Below are 20,222 nucleotides of genomic sequence, written 5' to 3'. Positions count from 1 at the left end.
CGCACTCTCGTCCGCTTTCTGAATAGCACAAACATATCGAGAGTCCTTTTCCCTTTGGTCGACTTCTGCCACATTTATTAGCTGCCGAAATGAAGAAACAGAGGCCACGGCACTCTATGAGCTCGGCCGAATTCGTACAGACAGTAGTAGGGAAAGTAGCAGTAGCAGCGAATGGTAGGACAGGAAGAGGCCATGGCCGACCACCGCTGTGGCCGTGAAACGAGTACCAGAACCGGGGTGGGGCTTGAGCTCTATGATGCAAAATGCGGGCAAGGTAAGCTCAAGTAGCAGGTTGTCAGACCACGCGAGCTTCCTATTGGATTGACCAGTAGTGTAAGAAAAGTCAAGAAACGATATGCCCGGTACACTCATCTTCACTTGGCCATTCCACGCTGCGCCTGCATGACACGATAGCCTTTAGAAGAAGTTAGTTAAATCATTCGAGCTGAAGCTGCCGGTTCTATGTTTATATGCCAGCTATTTCTAACAGGACTAAAAAAATAGCAATAGTTAGGGCAACGATGTGCAAAGGCTTTTCCTAAACAGATTCTCAATTAAGTTCTACTTTACGTTTTCGTAATTAAATCTCTTCCGCACCTTCGAGCTCTTTGAGATGCCTAGGGAAAACGCGGAAAAGTATGAATGCGGTTCTCGCAAAGGCGGCAGGCTTAATAAGGTGTCTGTCGTGTAGCTTGTTTTTCGATTGCATCGAGGCCTTTTAGAAGTCGTCTTATTACCAAAACTATTCTAAAGTTTGATGAACCTAGGTAACACGACGAGACCCTTTAGTTTACGTTCAACGTGCAAGTGATTTTCATTATTAAGATAATAATTAATATCACTAACAATATAAGATAGCTAGCTGTATGCTTCAAGTGAGTTCTTGATTAAAAAATGATAAAATGCTATCAGAAGATTAAAATTAGTTAAAAATAATTGGTTCTACGGTCGCATGTCAATTATATTACGTGTCCCCCTGTAGCCAAATTGCTCTAACCGATAAACCACGTTATCAATGCTATCAAAATAGTATATTTTAGACTATATTTGCTATATAACTTAGACATTATGAAGGCAATTAAAAAACAATTTACCTACAAAGAGCCATTGGGGGTGTAGCTTTGCGACGAGTTGTCAACAACGATGGCTTTGGTAAACGTGAGGACATGTTCGTACGTAAGGTAAGGTAATTTTATAGATAGTCTGGTAATATTGTTTGCACTGATTTGACGTATAGATTCTGAGAAGTACATTTCAGCGCGCTCAACAGGGGTTCTCGCATTATGGGCGTAAGCAGCAGTTAGTGGCAAGGAGATACTAAAATATCAACGCTGTTTCACCATCGAAAGCGGGTTGCAGAGATTACCAGATGGTACTTAACAGTATTTATTTTGCCAACAATTAATATAAATTAGTGAGTAGTTGAAAAACAGGGAATCACTATTGGGACGTTGTGTTATTCTACCACCCTGGTAAGATTTCTCTCTCATTCTATTTGACAGAATATATTTTTCTAATGACACTCTCTGTTGCGGTACTTTCCTTCTCTAAGTAATTCTCTAAAAAACTTCAAGCCCATGATATATTTCACCGCTGGTGCTTTGTTACAAATATCTTATAGATCCTGTAGGTTACCTATAATATTTACGAATTACGTCCATATGTATTTAGTCTTTCGGCTGAATAACGAGTATCAAGGTACGTTAGCATCAAACATCAGGCCTTCACTATGCCGCTAAGGCCACAGGGCCGATGAAAGAACGGCAGCCAGACCAGTGTCAATCAAACGATTCAGAAAAAAAGCCGAAAACACTCTGAAAACATTATGCTAGCAAAGCGAATACTACGTACTGAAAACTATGAGAATAACGTCGAACGAGATATAGTGGAATTCAAAAGGGTTTATTGAGAGGGGTGGTCGGAGGACAAGACCTGAAAAAGGGGCTGTTGTCCATCTAGCGTGCTCCATCTACTCATAGGTCCGGCCGTCTAGTGTACTTCAGCAAGTCGGTCAGCTTCTCTGCAGATCTTACCTAGAAAATAGCGATTTTGTGCGTACACTTTTCCTAGCATCCGTTCTTCTGTTGTGCGTCTACACACTTGTTTAATTTACACATCGCATCCAACGATATCCCCCTGTCTCGCGTTTTATCACTCTTCGTTCTGCTGGTGTCATAATAAAGTTACTCAGGTGGCAAGAAAAACCCAAAAAAAAGCAGAAAAATGCAAAAACGTTTTGGGGTTTCCATGCTTTCTTTTTATTTTTTTTTTATCAACTTGTAGTGTCCTATCTTTCACAGCATTCCCAGGAACCTATTTATGACGCTATTTTTTTTTATCCTTGAGCAGACTTGTGGACGTCAGGACCAGAAGGCGTTTCATTAAAGTGAAAAAAAAACTTCAAAAATAAGTAAATTAAAAAATACAGCAAGTGAGAGAATGAGAAAAAGGCAGTAAAGGAAACCTTGTGCTACTACTGTGTGATAGAGACATAGATCCGCCATCACGATAGCAGCATAGAAAATGATTGGACCAGGCGTCTGACAAAAGTAAAATTAGAGCGAAGAATGACCTCTTGGCGAGCTAGAGATCGTTTAAACTGTGATTCAACGAAATCCGCTACCTGGTGCCTAACCCTTCGAAATACTGCTACTCGCAAACCGGCGAACCAGTAATTTGCACAGGACGTTCTTCAGGCAAAGTGAGATTCGCCTGTTGGTAAAAGTAAAAGCGAGCTTATGTGGCACACTAAAGTGGCGAGAACGCAAGCATCTACATATATATGAGCTTAGCCATGTGTGGCGATATAATTTCGTTGTATAGATGGCCCGGACGACGGGCTCGTTACAATGTGGCCATTGCTGGAGGACGGGTTACCCAGGTTGGGCTTGTTTTGGCAGACACGGCCCAGAAGGCTCACTGTGTATGCGTGAGTCTACGTGTTTATATGAAGCAGATCGCCTCAGCCAATGCCACGCTATGATCTAACCAACAGCTGGGGGGTGGCGGGTGGGACATAAATCCAATATTGTTTCAAGGCTCATTTAGCATTGGCCTGACCGGTTCCGCCAGTGCTCGGCTGGCCGAGCAACAACTGAGCCTTTGCTAACTTGCCTGACAACGAACCAGTCAGTTGCTAGCTACCTTTTAGCCATCGCTGGCAGTACCCCATTGGTCTTCAGGCAGAGCTGCTGGGCGTATTAACACATTGTAAATCGCTGGTTCGGTGGCATGTTTAGATCAGCATTATCCTTCGTCCGATTCATGCTCCTTTTCTACGTGATCCCTCTTGTCCCTCATGGACGTAGACTCCGCTTTCTGTTTCTTGTTCGGCTTCTTCATCGCGTCGTTACCCTGCGCTAGTGCTGTTCTTCGAATTCTTGTGTCTTTTTCTCTTTCTTCTAGGTTTCGTCTTAGACGGTCGGTTACACCGCGGGTGGGGGAAGGTTATTTGGCGTCTTGAACGACAATGGCGACAGTGTCGTAGGCCAGTTGCGATAGGCCACAGTGTCAGCGGCCACCACACTGCACAATTACGCTCTTCTCGTTCACTCCAACTAGTCAGAAGTGTATTGACTACTTATGAGACATATTTGGAGAGATTTAAGTGGGCAAATGCGGTTGACTTAGGCAAATTTTGGGACTATGCCTTCATAGATAAACCATTCTTCATTCAAACCTTCATAAAACCATTTATAGAATAATAATTTGAATTAGACGAATTCACACATCTTTTCGCAATGCCGAATTATTGCAACAATAATAATAATAACAACAACAACTGTAATTATTATTAATCTGCTGAAATATTAGCTAACGTTACGAACTATGTTTTAACTTATATAATATCATATGATAGTAGACCCTTGGAATAATATGGTGTTCATCTAAGGAGATGCTTATGTCTTATTTGATAAACCGGCTTACATGTAGGAAGCTATTAATAACTTCTGTGAGGTGTGTAACGCCCAATGTTTTGGATCGTAGTTGCGCTGAAGCAGAAGGCTCATTCAGCAAATTCGTCTCAAAGCGTAACTGTACGTCGTTCGCAGCAGCTCTTCCATCTTCCATTTCCACCCGAATTGCTGTTCCATTCGGATAAACGAATATCCCGTCTCGTGAGAAGCGTAATTTCCACAAGCGAGTGAGTGGGTCCCTCAAGAGACGAAAAAAAAAAAAAACACACGATGACGACGACAGAGCGCGGAGAATAGGAAGCAAAGAGCAACAATTACGGCCGTTATAGCTCTTGTTACTATAATGACGAACGCAAAAAGGACAAGGCTGAGCGGCAGCACAACAGACTTCCTCACCCTTTGCAGACTTTATTTTTCCATTCCCCAATTGAGACTGAAGGCCGACTGTGGCTGAAGTCAAGGAAAATAACGAAAAGCCAGTACTCGCCACCACCCCGGCGGTTAGGCTGAAAAAGCGAATCCACAAATTAAGGAGCGACGGTCAACGAGGCCCACTGAGGTATCTGGGTTGGCCCTAATCTCGCGACAAGCTGAACAGAACATAGCCAGGTTTAGTGGAAAGGACGGATGAAAAATGGTATAATTCTAGGGGAAACGGAAGAACGACCAGAGCGGTGGCAACGGCTGAAGCTGACGTGGCAGCAACGAAAAATTGCTACGCGAAAAATATACGCAGAAATGTATTTCAGATTTTTCGATGGTAGAATTTGTGTAACTTTGGTATGTGTGGTAAGTAAACTGGCTTTCAACCTAAATAGTTTGCATCAATTCAGAAGAAGTTCCTTCGGCTTGCGTTGGTTATCGAATGACTGCTTTTCCAACACTAATCTTAAAGGTCCATTCAAGGATTTCATTTTACGCTCATCCGGATATGTTCATCTTTCATTACAATGTGGCGCTGTCTTTTCCTCCTATCCTTCCTCTTTCGTTAGGTTTATGCTTCGGATGTTAACGGATCATGCTTCCTTCGGTACGTCGACCTGCTGGCTATTCCATACAGCACATGGTCCGTTTTACACCGTCGAGCAAGCTCCTCAGAATAGGCGCTGTCTCAAGGTTAAATTCGTGTCCAAACAGGGTACGGTCTAAAACTAGAAGTCCATTTAGTGTACCTATGGTTAAGAGAGAAATATGATAAAATTAAATACATCCTTTCTTCAATCCAGTTTTCACCGACGGTCACAAGTAGACCTGCATAAAACATTAATGTGACCAAGTATTTTTGCCCTCCTTACACCTTGACATTAAATTCGCCAATAGCGTAAAGGAAAAAAAATACAAGGCCTTGACATATGTGAGTCGTTGTACGCTATGCAAATGAGCTATTAACTTCTAATGTCACTTTCTACATTAATGACGTATTGATTGATAGAGAGGCTGATATTTCGCAATCTTCGACCAGTAAATGTTTTAGTCAGCCTCAGAGTGCCGTGGCTAATTTGTTAACGAAATCTAATGATTTGGTTTTAAAAGCGCTATGTTCGAAATTCATCATATACAGTTGCACCTCAAAACCTCGGCAAACCCCTCTAAGCAGTTTATGCTCTGTGAAACACTACTAGAATACGCTAAACATTTTCTAAACGCATCATAGTCCCCGTGTTTGCATGTGTCCTTCTTGACAACCACACGGACCGTTTGGTTATAGCAATCAGACGGATTGTCCCTCGTTTCTTAAACGCTTACTGTTACTTTACGGGTTTCTAGACAAGCCTAAGCACGGTTTGTAGATTGATGTGCTCGGTTGGCTTGACAAGAACTGCGAAAGGCTATTGCGGAAAAATATCGTCGCCTAATGAAGGTCACTTCGATTAGTCTCACAAAAGATCTTATGGATCCATTCCCGTGTCATGGAACTAAAAGCCATAGTAGGAACAGAAATGACCGTGACTGGCTGATTTTAACTGGTATGAAAAGAGTGCCTTGAGAACCAAAAGGCCAAGGGAACCGCTGTCAGAAACACAGTGAGAAGACCGCAGGTTCCATCAGCTCATATTAGTGCCTCAGCTCTCGGATAAGCCAAGGCAAGCCCGTGGCCGGCTGAGCCATTTCTGCGCGAAGGAAGGGATTCCAGCTAGCAGGACCGGTTTGATTAGAATTTAATGGAATGATAGTGATTATGTGACGATAAACTATTCAAATGGAATAGGCGAATGCTGGATGTATAATTTAGAAGCACAGGGAAAAAGCTTATCGGCTTAATTATCGCGAACGTAACTGTTTGATAGCCAATGTGAGGTTCCAATGGACCGGACGACGATTATCGTTGTTCGATGGTACTCCTAATGAGAGGATCATCGAAAACATAGATTAGGCCCATCGAAGCCATCAGGTGAAGCGACCAGGATGCCTAAACACTAAGCATCTCTTTGAGCATTTTATCGGGTATGATAAAATAGGTGCCTCAAGGTCGAAATCTCGCAAAAAAATGAAATTGCACTCTTAGTAACATAACAAGGAAAATACATAGATTACAGATTGCCGCCAGCGTTACCGCAGCCTGCTAAATGTGACCAGACGCAACATTTGAAGGTTTCAACATAGTTGCGATATTTGATGGATTGGTGTTGTAAAACAAACTTTAATTATCTTTTCGTGCTTACAATGATAGCTTTCGGAGTAACTAAGGGTCCAATGCTGTCTCCATGTTTTTTGACGTCGTTAAGCCCTGTTGGGAGACGGAGCGATGTAGTGAAACAAAAGAAAAGGAAATCATTCTGCGATCAAAATGTGGCGCGTCCACATTCTGAGACTGAATTTAAAGAAAAACACATATTAGCATCATCCACCACAACTAACACTTTTGGGATTTAAACCACTAAATTATCATTTTCAAAATATTCTTTCTCTAATTAGCAAATGCCTTTATATATCGAGCGTGCATCAAACGGTATTAGTAAGGGTTAACTTGTTGGAGCTAAAAAAAAAACGCTAACGAAGCTCATTTGAATTGTCCGATAAAACAGCCGTTCATCTCGAATTATCAGTATCAAAAATTGGCCAGTTAAGTCATTTTTACGGATTGTCAAGCTTTTTGAATAAAAGCTAAGTCCCATTGAGGATTTTTCCGTTTTTCGCGTGAGAATATTTTTCAGAGGCCACATGAAAATTGGCAATGGCGTTCACTTTCGAATTTGAACAAAAAAACTTTTGATATTGGTTCGTCCGGCGCGGAAAAAGCTGGCAATAGCTGGTATTCTCTCAAATTCCTACAACGATACGCTATGTTTCGTTATTTTATTCTAAAAGAAAATTGGTTTTCGTATAATATGACAAGTAGCAAATCAACGATCTAAACTATGATAAACAGCCCACCGAAGTTTTTTTCTAGGTTGAACGCGGCGTTACGTATATATCGTTTGACGTTGGCTGGCATCGGGGAACGTTCCAAAGTTACTCGCACTGGTTTTATAAAGCTGTAAACTTCCGTTTATTCATTGAATCATAATATGACTTTTTGTTATGTCACTGCTACGTTTTTAATCCCTACAAATTACAATTATATATTAATAAACCAATGTATACTCGTTAGGTCATTGACGTTAGGTCATCATGAGACGAAACTATTTGAGTAGGACGCAATATTTCATGATAAGCTTTTGTTTCCGCGGTGCACTTGTCCCTTTTAGAATCCAAACCCATATACTCAGACATTCGGACTTTTGGTCTGATAGTCATAAAAATCTGGTGGTTTACGAATGGAAGTTCGATTTTGTCACTGTAGTGACGTACGGTTTGCTGTGTAAGTCTTCTGTTTAATAAAATATAGGAAAAGTAAGACAGCTACTGGTATGACAACGCCGCTGATCCATAGTTCTACTGGAGTATATTAGATTCAGTACGACCCGCCCGAAGGCAGAATTTCATGCTACATCGGAGTGGTAATTTTGAAAATTTGTCCACACACAACGAAAAACGCTCAACTTTACACAGTTCGGCTCACGCTTGGAGAGTCTCTGTCGTCTACCATGCTCGTCAGATATTGCATCCGCAGACTACCGCTTTTTTAAAAATCTCGACATAAACAAACCCAAATCTCAACAAGACATCGAAACTGCCTTTCGAGACTCCATGAACTTTTTTTTTACTCGACGGTTCTATAGCAATGCAATATCTATACCAGTTAGCATTTCACTAACAAAAGGCTGTCTATACTCGTGGTACATGTAAGATAACAATGCTTGTAAAGAAGCTTCGAAAGTAAGAGTTTACTATCTATTAGCATTTTATGTGGAACTACTTAGAAAAAAGGTCAATGTTTCTAAGCCAAACTGGTTGGGCCATTATTTTCCTTCACCCTTAATAACTTATGTACCCTATCATGATTATTAGTAACTAGAACTAGTGTACTGTATTTCCTTAGCCTGCTCAGGTATTATTGATAGAAAAAAAGGCTCTGATGACACCTATCTCGCCTTCTGTCGTATCGAAGGATACGTCTAGAACACTTAAATCATACACATAGAAGAATTTACGCAATGGATCTTACCTATAGGACAAACGGCATACGAAACAGAGCCTAGTAGGTCAGTGTTAAGTGCTAGCTTGATAACACACCGTTTGCGAAGAGAATAAAATGGTCTCCAAGAATGGTGGTTTCATGTTGCCGACGGGTATGCAAAACAGCGTAAGGAGAATATGTGGCCTTCTAAGTCATCGTAATAGACTGGGCAATTGTGTCCTAGGTGTAAAAAAATTCGTACAGTCAAGCTTGCTTGGGCACGCTTGCCACTAGCGTTGACATCAAGAACGCGTTCTTCAATCTGCTTGGGTAAAGGGCGAGCAACCAAGCGCGCTTGATGCTCTTGTAATGGCCTAAGAAAAGAAGCGGTCGACGGCTGAAGAGTATTGTTGGTAGCATGAGAACGAAGAAAAAGCGGGGGGAGGGGGGCAATGTACTAGACAAGTACCCGCAGCCCACAATGAGTGGGGAAGGAGAGAAAAATGTGTTCGAGCCTACCTAACCTACTGCCGACGTGTCGCCCTCGCTGTTTGCCGCTTCTGTCTGTCGACCCAGCCTGAGTAATATGAGTAAATATGAGTAAAGCACGTGCTTCTTTAAGGCGCCTAAAAGAGCACAGCCAAGAAATGAGGATCGCCTGGAGTGGGCGAACGAGGCCGAGCTGCTACTGAGCAAGAAGAGGGATCCACAAATGAAACAATTTGACCGGCGCGGCAAGATAACGAACACTAACTTTCTCTGCGACGTTTCTTCTAACAGTCAAAGAAAACAGTCCGTCGCGGGGCGCAACTCCAGATAGGCGATGGCGCTTCGACAACTGCTGTCGTCATATGCAGGGAGAGAGCTGATACTTTAGAAGTAGAAGCAGTTAGCGGCCTAAGAAGCTGTTCTGTCCGTGGTTCGTTGGCAGCAAAAGTAGCGTACTTTTGCGAATTCTTGTATGCACTACCGCTGCTCCATCCAACGTTCCCACTCTGATTCCAGCACGAATAAAACAAGATGGCAAGTTATCCCTGTTCGCAAAGAGCCCGTCCAGGCGGGAAAAACGTACCTCCCATGTCCAAAGCAATGCTGAGAAAGAGTAGCGTAAAGGAAACTATGAGCCGACGATTAATTTTGATGAAAAACTCTCTTCATGATTTGCATCCTCGCGCTGTTCCGCCATTGGACAACCCCTAGTTTCTCCTAAAAGTCCATACCAGTTCCTTGAGTTCATATCCCATATTCTTCCTTTTCTCGCATCATGCTCTAGGCCATCGTCGCACCATTATGTTCTCCCCGACTGTAGCGAAGATAGAAGCCGTGACGGCAACAGTTGCAGCCCAAAACCACTGCTGCTATAGCCCATTGCTCATGGGCACCCTACCATACCATTCAGCAGCAAGATGCGTATAAGTACGAATCTGTGCGCACCCCCAAGCACTGGGTAATATTAGAATGAGGATTTTTACGCGCCTGACTGTCATCAAGGACACTAAGTACACACTTTTTCCCCGTCTCCCTACCGCCCGTTCCATTTCCTCGAGCGAGCTAGCTAGTCGGTTAGTCGTTCTAATAGCAGCGCCTTCATGGAACGCAGTCGTGTAAAGCCCGACGAGGATAGCTTATAATGGGGTCTGAGCTCGCTGGTTGCACTAGTTTTTTTCTATTGGAACCACTGGCGACTGTGGCAGCCATGCGGCCCCGGAGGCAAAAGCGGCTACCGCGTCTGGTAGCGGCGTTGTGGTACTTTTGCTTCACGTGTAATGTTATCTTGTTTTCGTGGTTAACTGGTCCGTGGATGGGTCGGTGGTCCATGTGTACTGACTACAGGACAGTTATCTTCGCCTCTAATATAACGACTGTGGGGATCAAAATGGCAGCGAGCTGGCAATACAATATCGGGAACCAAAGACACGATGCAAGGCGATGGCTACTGCCAATAGCCGAATGCGGATGGAAAAGAAGAGCTCCTGTATCGGAGCAGTCGAAGTAGTCGATGGAACGCAGACATCTCTGGCATCACCACCATCACTGGCGCCTGTTCCACCGTTTTTCCATCTTGTCTTCACCCACTTCTTCCACAGACTTCCACGACCTCCGCGACCACTGAAGACGCAGGTCGCCGCATAAAAACAAACGAAAGCGGCAAAAATTGGTTTTCTCTCGCCCGAAGAAGGATATACCCGGACTCCGCCGCCTTTTAGAAACGGGTTAACTAAGACTGTGAGAGCGCGCAAGTGGAGGTTAAAGTGGAGAGGGTCACGAAAAAAAGCTAGAAGCAGAATAAATCTAGGAAAAAAGACAACAAGAACATGAAGCCAGATTGTTCGCCAATAGTAGCTTCGTAGACCATGTCCTAGGCCTGACGGAGGGCCCTCGCTTCAGATCGAACAAAGTACGTCTACACAGCCTGTTGTTGCTATATCCCATTCCAACTATGCACTTTAACAGCATAGGCGGCCACTACCATTTTGACGACTCTCAGACACGAACATGCGACAGGCTCACGCACAACTATTGCTCTAAATCTAGTTTACGTGTTTAATTCATCGTTAATTTTTCTTGTAGACAAGTCAAACCCATTTAGTGAATGAATAGGATTTACTCTAGGTAATAAAAGGATTTGATGAGGTTGTACTTTATTTACCATCATGTGACTATTTTTCGCTTTGACAAACATCTTCATATTTTGTTCGCCATTAATGTGAGGCAATACATGATCTACTTACGGGTACGGATACTGGTGCTGGACGTAGTTTTTATCTACGTATTGAATTGAAGGGCACTTTTCAGAATATGAAAATTTAAAGATTTATAGCTCCATATGAAAAGCGAGGTGAGAAGTTACAAGGAAAACCATGCTTACGGATTCATTTGCTCATGTGCGATGCACACATATTGTTAATAAGTTTAGATCGCGCAATAGTTGTGGAAATAACTTAAGGGAAGGAATAATAAGGAATATGGTCAGTACCTCATCAACTCTAAGCGGAGGATTAGGTCGAAATATAGACTGTTATTAGTTTTCTTTTTTCTATTTTGGCTGTCTGTTTAAAACCACTTAAAGCATAGCATCTTTGGCCTCGTTGACTCTAGCCCTCTTCTACAACTGACGAATCTCATTCACTCCTGTATCTCATGGTTCTATTGCATCACTAGCTTGGTCAAATCCGTGCGTGCGTTTCAGCAATATGGCGTGAAATTTTCCCTTGTAATTAAAATAAAAGTGTATTGTGAGCAACAGCAATTTAAATGATCTATGGCGATGTCCCAACCGAAGCAATAGCACCTATAGATGAGCAGAGTGCTGAAAATTATATACCTGGCTTCTGTCATCTATGGCTATGCAAGCAACTACTACGCGCACCAAAGCCCGTATGCGGAGTAGTACACGGCGGACGGGATCCGCCAACGATCGAATGAACGCAAACGTATTGGACGTTACAAATTCAGGTGGTAACGAACAAACAAACCAGGCAGAAATTTACGAAACAAACACTTAACAGTGTATTTCAAGTTATGCTTTGTTGAACGTCATTCGGTCCTCATATTAGAGATCTTATTAAGTACCATAGTAGCTTATGTCAATGCTGATGGTCGATGACAAAATGTTTGCACAGGGTAAATGGGCAACCGATATAATACAATATAAGACTTTTTTTCCATATACTTGTGCAGTAGTAACGTACTTATGTGGTTCTCCAGAACATAGAAATAAAATAAAGGCTTTATACGAGACAGGAAACTATTGCGTTTCTAATCCAGATTATTATTTGTTTAAATAATAGATAGCCGGTGTGCCTTCTAAGACCTGAAATTTGTACGGCTTGATCCCTACTTTGAAATGTATTGTATATGTGCGCAGGAACTATAATAAAGCTTCGTTTTATTGAGCAACAGTTTCGTATAGTTGAGAATTGAACTCTAGTAACGCTCTGAATACGGGTACCGCGAGTACTGATTCATGTTCATGTTGAGGATGAGCTTAAAGGGATGAAGACATATCAATAGTGCTCAGTCTAAGGACAATGAAAAATATTATTTTTTCGGCTTTTATATAAATAGCGTCATGCTATGTGGAAAGTTTTTTTTTACCTGGTCGGACCCACACTCGCCTGACATCATTCAGACAACCTTATGTCTTAAGTTATTTTTTTGATCGGCGAAATTGGGTATAACATATAAAATAGAGATATGAAAATAGAGTAATTTTATATAGATAAAACTAAATTTGCAATGGCATTGCTGGTTGGGAGGTGTGATTATTTTAACTTTGAAAAACAAAGGAAGTGCATTGGAAGTGGACCTGTGTTTTTAAACATTATGATCATTGCGATCATCAATAGTTTATGGTCTCGATGTAGATTAGTGCGCCCTAATAGAGCAATTTCTTGCAGTTAAAATTTATCAAAATACGTTATAACGAGATTGCTTGTTTACTAAATCAGTATACGATTTGAGTCCAGACCGACATAAATCAGGTTAGCTTTTTTCCGTAATCATAAAATGTACAATTTTTTGTACGAAAGGAAAAGTAAAAATGTTCCAGCTTGTAATATCTGTAAAAACGCAAGGGACCTTCAAGTCATCGAATAGCATCACATCAGCGAGCTAGAAGCCCTTCACGAGGCCGCAAAGCAAAGACAAACCGATAATGAACATCTCGTGTCATAGAAACGATGGCATCACACGGCAAAAAAACTGAAACCGCGATTTATTTTTTGCACATATAGTTAAAAAGAAAAATAGCTTTGGATTATTTCGCGTTTTCACTTCAGTCGGCACTAACTATAACAACATAGCCTTATAAGCAAACGCACTTTTGACGTCAATGGCGACGATATATACTATATTATTACTGCTGCTGTGAGCTTTGTACATTCACTAGCATATGTGTGCGGTATAGATGCATTGAGTTGTGGTTATGCTATGTATACTACATACAAAATCTTTGATTTCTAAACTACTTTCCCTTGTTATGTCCACTATAGTGGCGGGCGATGTACTCCCACAGTTCACTACTAATAGCGAAATTCAACTCGCACTTTTGTTGCTTCTCCTCTTCCTTTTGCCTATTTTCCTATTTTTCCTTTCCTGGCGAGCCTGTTTGCTTCCCGAGCTCTTTTACGCGCGGTACTAGTTTGCGGTTCTCCCCTTCCCGCCGGTGCAATTCTGTCGCGTTCCGACGGATCATCAGGCTGTGATCATTCAATCACTGGGGCTGGTTTCTTTCTACATTTTGCCTCGTTCGTTGTACACCGACGGCCAAAGCATTCTCCCTTAGCAGGCCATAAACTGCAGTGGCTGCCTTCTCCAAACAAGATGTCCGCGTTGGTGCCGTGACATCGATGTCTTGTTTCTGTGAAGATAGACTACCAGGCGGCAAGACTCTCGGCCCTGCACATTTCACTAACCTTTTGCTTAATTCCCTAGCACAAATGATTAGGAGCATAATGTTGAACGTTATGAATTAGACTTGCGCAAACGCGGCACAGAGCATAGGAGCCATCACGAATTGTTTCGTAATATTCATATTTCTATGTGATCTTACTTTAGCGCCAAATGAAGGAGAGTAAAAGAAAAAAAGTAATGCAAAATGAAGTAAACCTTTTTGAAGATGAGTTTAGAACGTGTATGGTTTGATTCCGTCACCTACGTACTGGCAAGTAAACTGCCCTTTCCTATGCACTATCTCTTTGTTCATAATATTGTGAACAGGAAAGCCGCAGCTTAATTGCACCGAGTGACTTTCCTGAAAAAAAGGCCACTTAATAATTGCACTTGATAAATAACTTTTTTGGCCTGTTTTATATAACTATTTGCAGGAGTTGCCTGGCATTGCGATGAAACGGAGTTCTAGCCCGTAAATGGAATTGAATTTCAAGCTCGAATAACTGGTAGAGACCTGAACTCTAATCAGCGCAGCGCTTAGGCGACGTTTATCATACGTGGTGCCGAAACCCTGAGAAGCCACACGGGACCTGTTTAGAGTATGTGAACCACTGTTCGACCTTTCTGTCGAATGAGGGCTGAACGTTCCTAAAGGAACGCTCTCTTAAGGTAGCCTTACTAGAGAGCATTATTAGTTGTCGCTTACCTCAGAAGAGTAGAGGTTCAACATAAAGTTTGAACTTATTCTAGTGAATTTTTTTAGAAAGGAAAAAGTTGCTTTTGATAGGCTTCGGCGGGTTCATAAAGGAAGTAGTGATATTTGCGGTCCTGTAAAAAGGTAACCAGTACCATCTTATTAGTGCTTTGCAAAACTCACATAAACATAGAATGTGGAAAACTTAGATGAAATCCCAATCGCCGTATAATGTTTAACTTCTATATTAGTTTTGCGATAACTGGGTAAATGCTATTCTAGAAAATTTCCACTAGATACACCTCAGAAGATTTTAGGCCACCGGAATCCACCAGAAGCAAAATTCCTGGGTATATTTAAAACCGGAAAATAAAACGGATAAGCATCCGCTATCTCATATCAGGGGTATGTCGCTCACTGGTCTACGCAATGTGGCAATTAACCAAACCCCCTAGTGAAATAGTGATAAAGAAATGCTGTTATGTGTAGTTTGAAAAAGATCCTGCGAATACTGATAACTATAGCTCGAATATTAAACTACGAGTGCATTCAGGTCAAGCTTGCATAAATGAGATACATGTCGTACATTAGAAAGACTTTGAATTTCATATAAGGTCGAACAATTTTGAGGCGTCTACTTATATTACTTAGCTCATCGGCTTCATAGGCTTTCGTAGCCTCGACACCTTGCCGTGGTCGTCTGTGTTGTAACCGCTCCTACTAAACGCATTCCCGTTCCAATGAAAGGCAGGCGAAAACGGAAATGGATGCATTGTCTAGCTTCCGGTTGGAGAAGTGACATTGCTGCGGTGCAAATTGTGACGTTTGTCTAGGCCAAAAATCTATTATAGCTGGACTGGTAAACCGCGATGCAGTTAGTAAGCCGAGGATTAAGCACACGGCCTTCCGTGTGGTAAAAGCTATCTGACTGGCGATGCTTTTCTAAAAAATGCGCTGGTTTGTTCTCTCCAAGGTTTATTTGTTTGTTACGCTTCTTATAGATACGATGCATACAGTAGGTGTTTCTGTAGCTTTAGCATTTAATAGAGGTGCTTTGTTGGAACTCTATTCCATTTTCTGGTTTACAATTGGCTGATTTTCCACAAGGTACGCCGCATACAACAGTTTAGTTGGCATCGGCGGTAGCTATGAACATGCACAGTCTAAGCCTGGGAATGCACTGTTACCTTCGTCCTACAATACCGGCTTTCGAAACGCGCTCTAGATGCATTGCGGTACACAAGACATGGTACATCACTGCTGGCTACATGTTATCCCCTTATCCATTACGAGATGGCGCGGGCAACATTTTAGAATGCTGTTCTAATATTTGGCCAACATTCAACGTTCCTCCAGCAGGGAAACATCTGTCAGGAGCAGCTGATCGATCAACACTAGCAACGTGACACTGACGAAGAACGAGTAGTAGAAATAATTGTTAGAGGAGCAGAAGCACTGGTAGTAGTAGTAGAAGTGGTGTTTCGGTAACATTGGCAGAGGTTCGCTAAATGAAACAGGAGAGCTCCCTGAAGACATGCTGTCAAAATGGTGTAAATGATATTCCTGGCTTTACCATCACTGTCCCGTCGTGCCAAGTCCTGAACACGGCTTGTCATCAAGCCCAAAGGAGATGGACGCTGTCGTAGCGATGTACCAGCCTAAACTACAAAGGTACCCAGCAGCAACGAGATCTTGGACGGATGGCAACGATGGCGACGTCGGTGAAAGCAACGCTCGGTGGGTCAAGCGGAAAGAACGTAAAGAAGCTACTCTGGTTTAGGCTATTCGGTCCCTGGTCGAGGAACAAACGGCAGTTAGGGATGAGAAAGATGTGCGGGTACCCTGAAAATGGGGATGAAGACGCCTCTGGGGAAAATAGCCACACAATATATAAGCTAGTCTACGGAATAGTTTAGTCCGTTGCTGACGGCACGGTATTTCCATTGCTTAGAGAGAGAAAACCTACCGACGCTACTTCTTGAGGGCTATGCAGTAAACGAGAGAAGATGTAGGCGTTAGTGTGCGGACCAGTGTGAGAAAATTGAGTACATTAATTGGAACTGTTGAAACTGCGACCTCAGCATACATACATCATAAATAATAAACAGGAGCCAATATAACATCTACACAGTTTATATAAATGAAAAAATTGTTTTCTCTGTCCTTCAGTTACTGGCTACTGAAGTTGACCTGATCCGATAATCTCTACTAAGGTGCGCCTGATCGTTATGCGCGTACAAATTATTGAAGCAACAAAAGTCGATATCGACATGTCACGTTAAAGTGTATTTTGTGACCCTCACTAAGCCGTGATAGCTGGTTCAGAGTACCTCAACGCTTGACCCTTGCATGTTCTCTATACGTCCGTAGAGTATGAAAATGGTCTCTAGTTAGCTTTTTTTTTTTTTGTGCATTAATTTGAAAACAAAATTTCGCTCAGTAGAATCTTACAGTCTTCCGTGATAGCTTAGTGGGTAACGTGTATAATTGTTAACCTTAAGGACACGTTGTGGTCGTCTAGGTTTGGGCCCGAACATAAACACACCTCGTTTTATGCTGGGAGCGAACTGTTTAATGGATACTTAACAGCGATAAAACTCGAAACATAGGTTAATTTATCTTCTGGATTAAAAACGGCAAAACACTGTACTTACGATATTACCTAGGTTCCTGGATGCGTGTCCTGTTTTAGGAAACGAGGGACCGTCTCAAATCCAGAGAACGCGAACACAACAGATCTAACTAATGATAGACCTGGTAGTTACCGTCAAAGCTCTGTTGTTAGATGACACCATTTGACTGCCTACTGATCGGATTACCCCTCCTAGCAGAATGACAGGCACGTTGAAACAAATCTGGACTGATTCGTTGTCAATGCATAAACTCGCTATTTATTTAGTACTTGATAAAAAAAAAATGAACATCGGATCCATCATATATTGTATCAAATATGTCGATAATGTTTAAATAGCGACGCCTTTTTAACATACCAGTATAAACGAGGTCCATGGTGATGGCGACAAGTACCAGCAATTTGGAATTAATACATATTTTCCGAACAAGGAACCAAACGCCCAACGAGAGTCTAAATAAAAACAAGAGGAAATGTATATTCTACCTGAAATGCAAGCTTCAGAGATCGCGTCAAAATAAACTGTTTTTTCCTAGGCGTCAGCTTGTGCGCTGACCTGCGTTGTGCTGATGGCAGATCCCCGTCCATCGGTTAGTTAGATCTGGTTAATGAACCCTGGAACAATGATGTAAAGGATGGAAGAATTTTTCAAGCGGCCAAAAGGAACGGGCGTCAGGATCTTCCGAAACAGTCGATTGGCGATCGTCGACGGGACGCCACAGCCGGCATGCATAAAGGAAACTGGTCAGACTCACTCAAATGACAAAGGCGCCTACCTGACGATCCGGTGTTCAACATCTTTCCCGTTTGGAACTTAGCTCTCTATTCTGCCGATGAAATGAGCATCATTTATGCTCTAAATGAAGTTTACTACCAGTGCTCTCTTATCCCCAGTCTATTGAGGGGGATGGGGGGACGTCTTGTTCGGGGCGTCCGACGTGACTTGAACAATTGAATTTTAGACGTAGTCATGAACAACAGAGGAGGTCGAACACTAACGCCTTGAAATCGTACATCAAAATTTTGCTGGTTGTGGTGCATTGAATTCTAATCCTTAAATACCATTCTGTGGTTTCCTGCTGAGGTATGCTATCTGTTTTTTCGGGCAGTTTGTTTGAGCTTCGTTGTAATTCTATGCTACGTTTTATAATCAGTTAGTAATCGTTTTCGAACACCTACTTATCACCTTTCTTCTTACCTATCTCTTAACGCTGCGCCCAGGTCGTGCCTTCAATAGGTTTCTAGTTTTTGGACAGCGAACTAAGTGACTAGCAGCTGCTTTCTGCTAAACAGTGCTCACGTTTATTGCTGTCCCTTGGAGAGCTATGCGGGCAAGCCGTGAGGCAGCACCGATGCTAGCGTCGTCAGTACGACCGGCGCAATGCATCAGTACCTCAAGCGGAGGCAAGGGACCGTCCTTCTGAGATAACGACGGCACCAGTATTTGAAACGAACCGGACTGGCAGCCGACTGCGAAATAGGACGAAGAATGTGGCAGCCGAGGGGTCCGATAGCGTTTCAAGAAACCGCAAAGATGTATTGCGGAATGGCGAAGGGGGTGAAGAAAAACTGACTGACTTCCGTTGCACCGTCAGAACTCAGTCGGGAAGCCCATTGACTGGAAAATAGCGACTCCCCATCAGGTGCAGTGAGGACGCGATCACAGTTGAAGAGGCAATGGAAGCCGTCGACCGTTTCACACCTGTGCCTCAGTGCCGATATCAGTTACTCTGTGCCCCTGCGGCAGCTATTCAGGCCCACGGTTTGCTACGAGATGTTGCAGCAGCAAGAACTTCGTTCGTGTTACAGATCCAATACTTCTGCGCCGGATTGCTTGAGCCGATCGACTGCATTGGCACGTATAGCGTCCTCTTGATACGATTCGATCGCACCATTCCATTTTGCCCGGCCGTCCCACTGGCAACAGGCAAGATTACAATGCGGTTGGTCTAGCAGAAAACTTTATGGCAATCACACGTTTCTGCTTTGAAAAGCAAACATAACACATAATGCATATCTAAAATTAAGCATTGTCCTATATGTATATAGCCATTAAAAATGACACTGGTCAATAAATCTTGAAGCTTTTTTTTCGGTTACCCTTTTCTTGGGCCGATGTAAAATAGCTTGACTTAATCTGCGCTACTTGTTACAGTTCAGTGCATTTAAAAGAGACCACAACGCCGCCACGTCACTTAATCATCGTCAGTAAGTCTCTACGCCTGTTGTCCATGTACGTTTTGCCACTGAGCCCACTTAAGTGCGTTATTTGTAGCCGCTAGGTTTATGTGGAAAGTAGGGAGGAGGAGTTGTTACAACAAATCGTTGTATTGTAAAGACTAAATGTGCTAACTTCATACTCCATATGTGTTAGATGTTAGTGCTGGAGCCCACGATGCATCCCATCGCTCTTCCTGTCTGGATGGATTGTCCTGGAGAACAAACCTTTGTCATCATCGTCATCAAACGGCTTCTATCTCAGCTGTTGGGCAGAGACAATACTAATAGCAAGCTTTTATAGAAAATTACATTAGCGAAGAGGTGTGCAACGGCAAATCTTAATAAAAAGTTATTTCGGATCAGAAAAACGCGTCGGGTGCTTCTTTGCGAGACCCATCACAATTGCAGAGAGACCGTCGGTTAGCGTTCGCTGAGCGAAAATATAGTTGGCATCGACGCTCAAAAGCCGCTTTGGGTCGGCCACTGCAAGCGAATGGTATGGTCGACGGGGGTTCGTCTTTGGTGCTATAGCAATGCGTTCCAATTCTGCTGTATTCCTCCGCGTGTCAGCCATTCATTCGCATACTTTCACATACGTACGGAAGCTCACCTACTTATGCTACGTCGCGAAGGGTGAACAGAAGGAAAGATGCCCTTTCTTGCTGCACAGAGGTTCTTTCGCCTAGGCCTGCTCAAGTCGTTTTTGATGTACGACATAACGCGTAGTTTGGACTGAAGTAATAGTTGTGAAAAGCCTGTAAACCTACATAGCAATTGGCACCGTCGCCAACAACGATGTAGAAACCTCGTACCCTACTGTCAGATGGTCTTCAGGGACTGTCTCTACCGTTACTATTAGGTTGC

The 20,222-nt window shown here is 42.7% G+C and overlaps 1 protein-coding gene and 2 long non-coding RNA genes across 5 annotated transcripts in view; 1 reads left to right on the top strand and 2 right to left on the bottom strand.

Moving 5' to 3' along the window:
• Ptp69D (Protein tyrosine phosphatase 69D) overlaps positions 1 to 20,222 on the bottom strand; it is a 577,123-nt gene that overhangs the window by 339,471 nt on the left and 217,430 nt on the right. The gene's annotated exons all lie outside the window — the stretch shown is intronic.
• LOC147756135 (uncharacterized) overlaps positions 1 to 20,222 on the bottom strand; it is a 207,929-nt gene that overhangs the window by 44,723 nt on the left and 142,984 nt on the right. The gene's annotated exons all lie outside the window — the stretch shown is intronic.
• Positions 4,578 to 5,840, top strand: LOC111250186 (uncharacterized). Its single transcript, XR_002673213.2, has 3 exons — positions 4,578 to 4,706; positions 4,910 to 5,055; positions 5,685 to 5,840. It is a non-coding gene; the product is annotated as an uncharacterized LOC111250186 (long non-coding RNA).

This window comes from Varroa destructor, unplaced genomic scaffold (assembly GCF_002443255.2).
Source record: "Varroa destructor unplaced genomic scaffold, Vdes_3.0 BEIS01000004.1, whole genome shotgun sequence".
Classification (NCBI taxonomy): Eukaryota; Metazoa; Arthropoda; class Arachnida; order Mesostigmata; family Varroidae; genus Varroa; species Varroa destructor.
The sequence above is the reverse complement of the archived record's forward strand: the minus strand, read 5'-3'. Positions and strand labels throughout refer to the sequence as shown.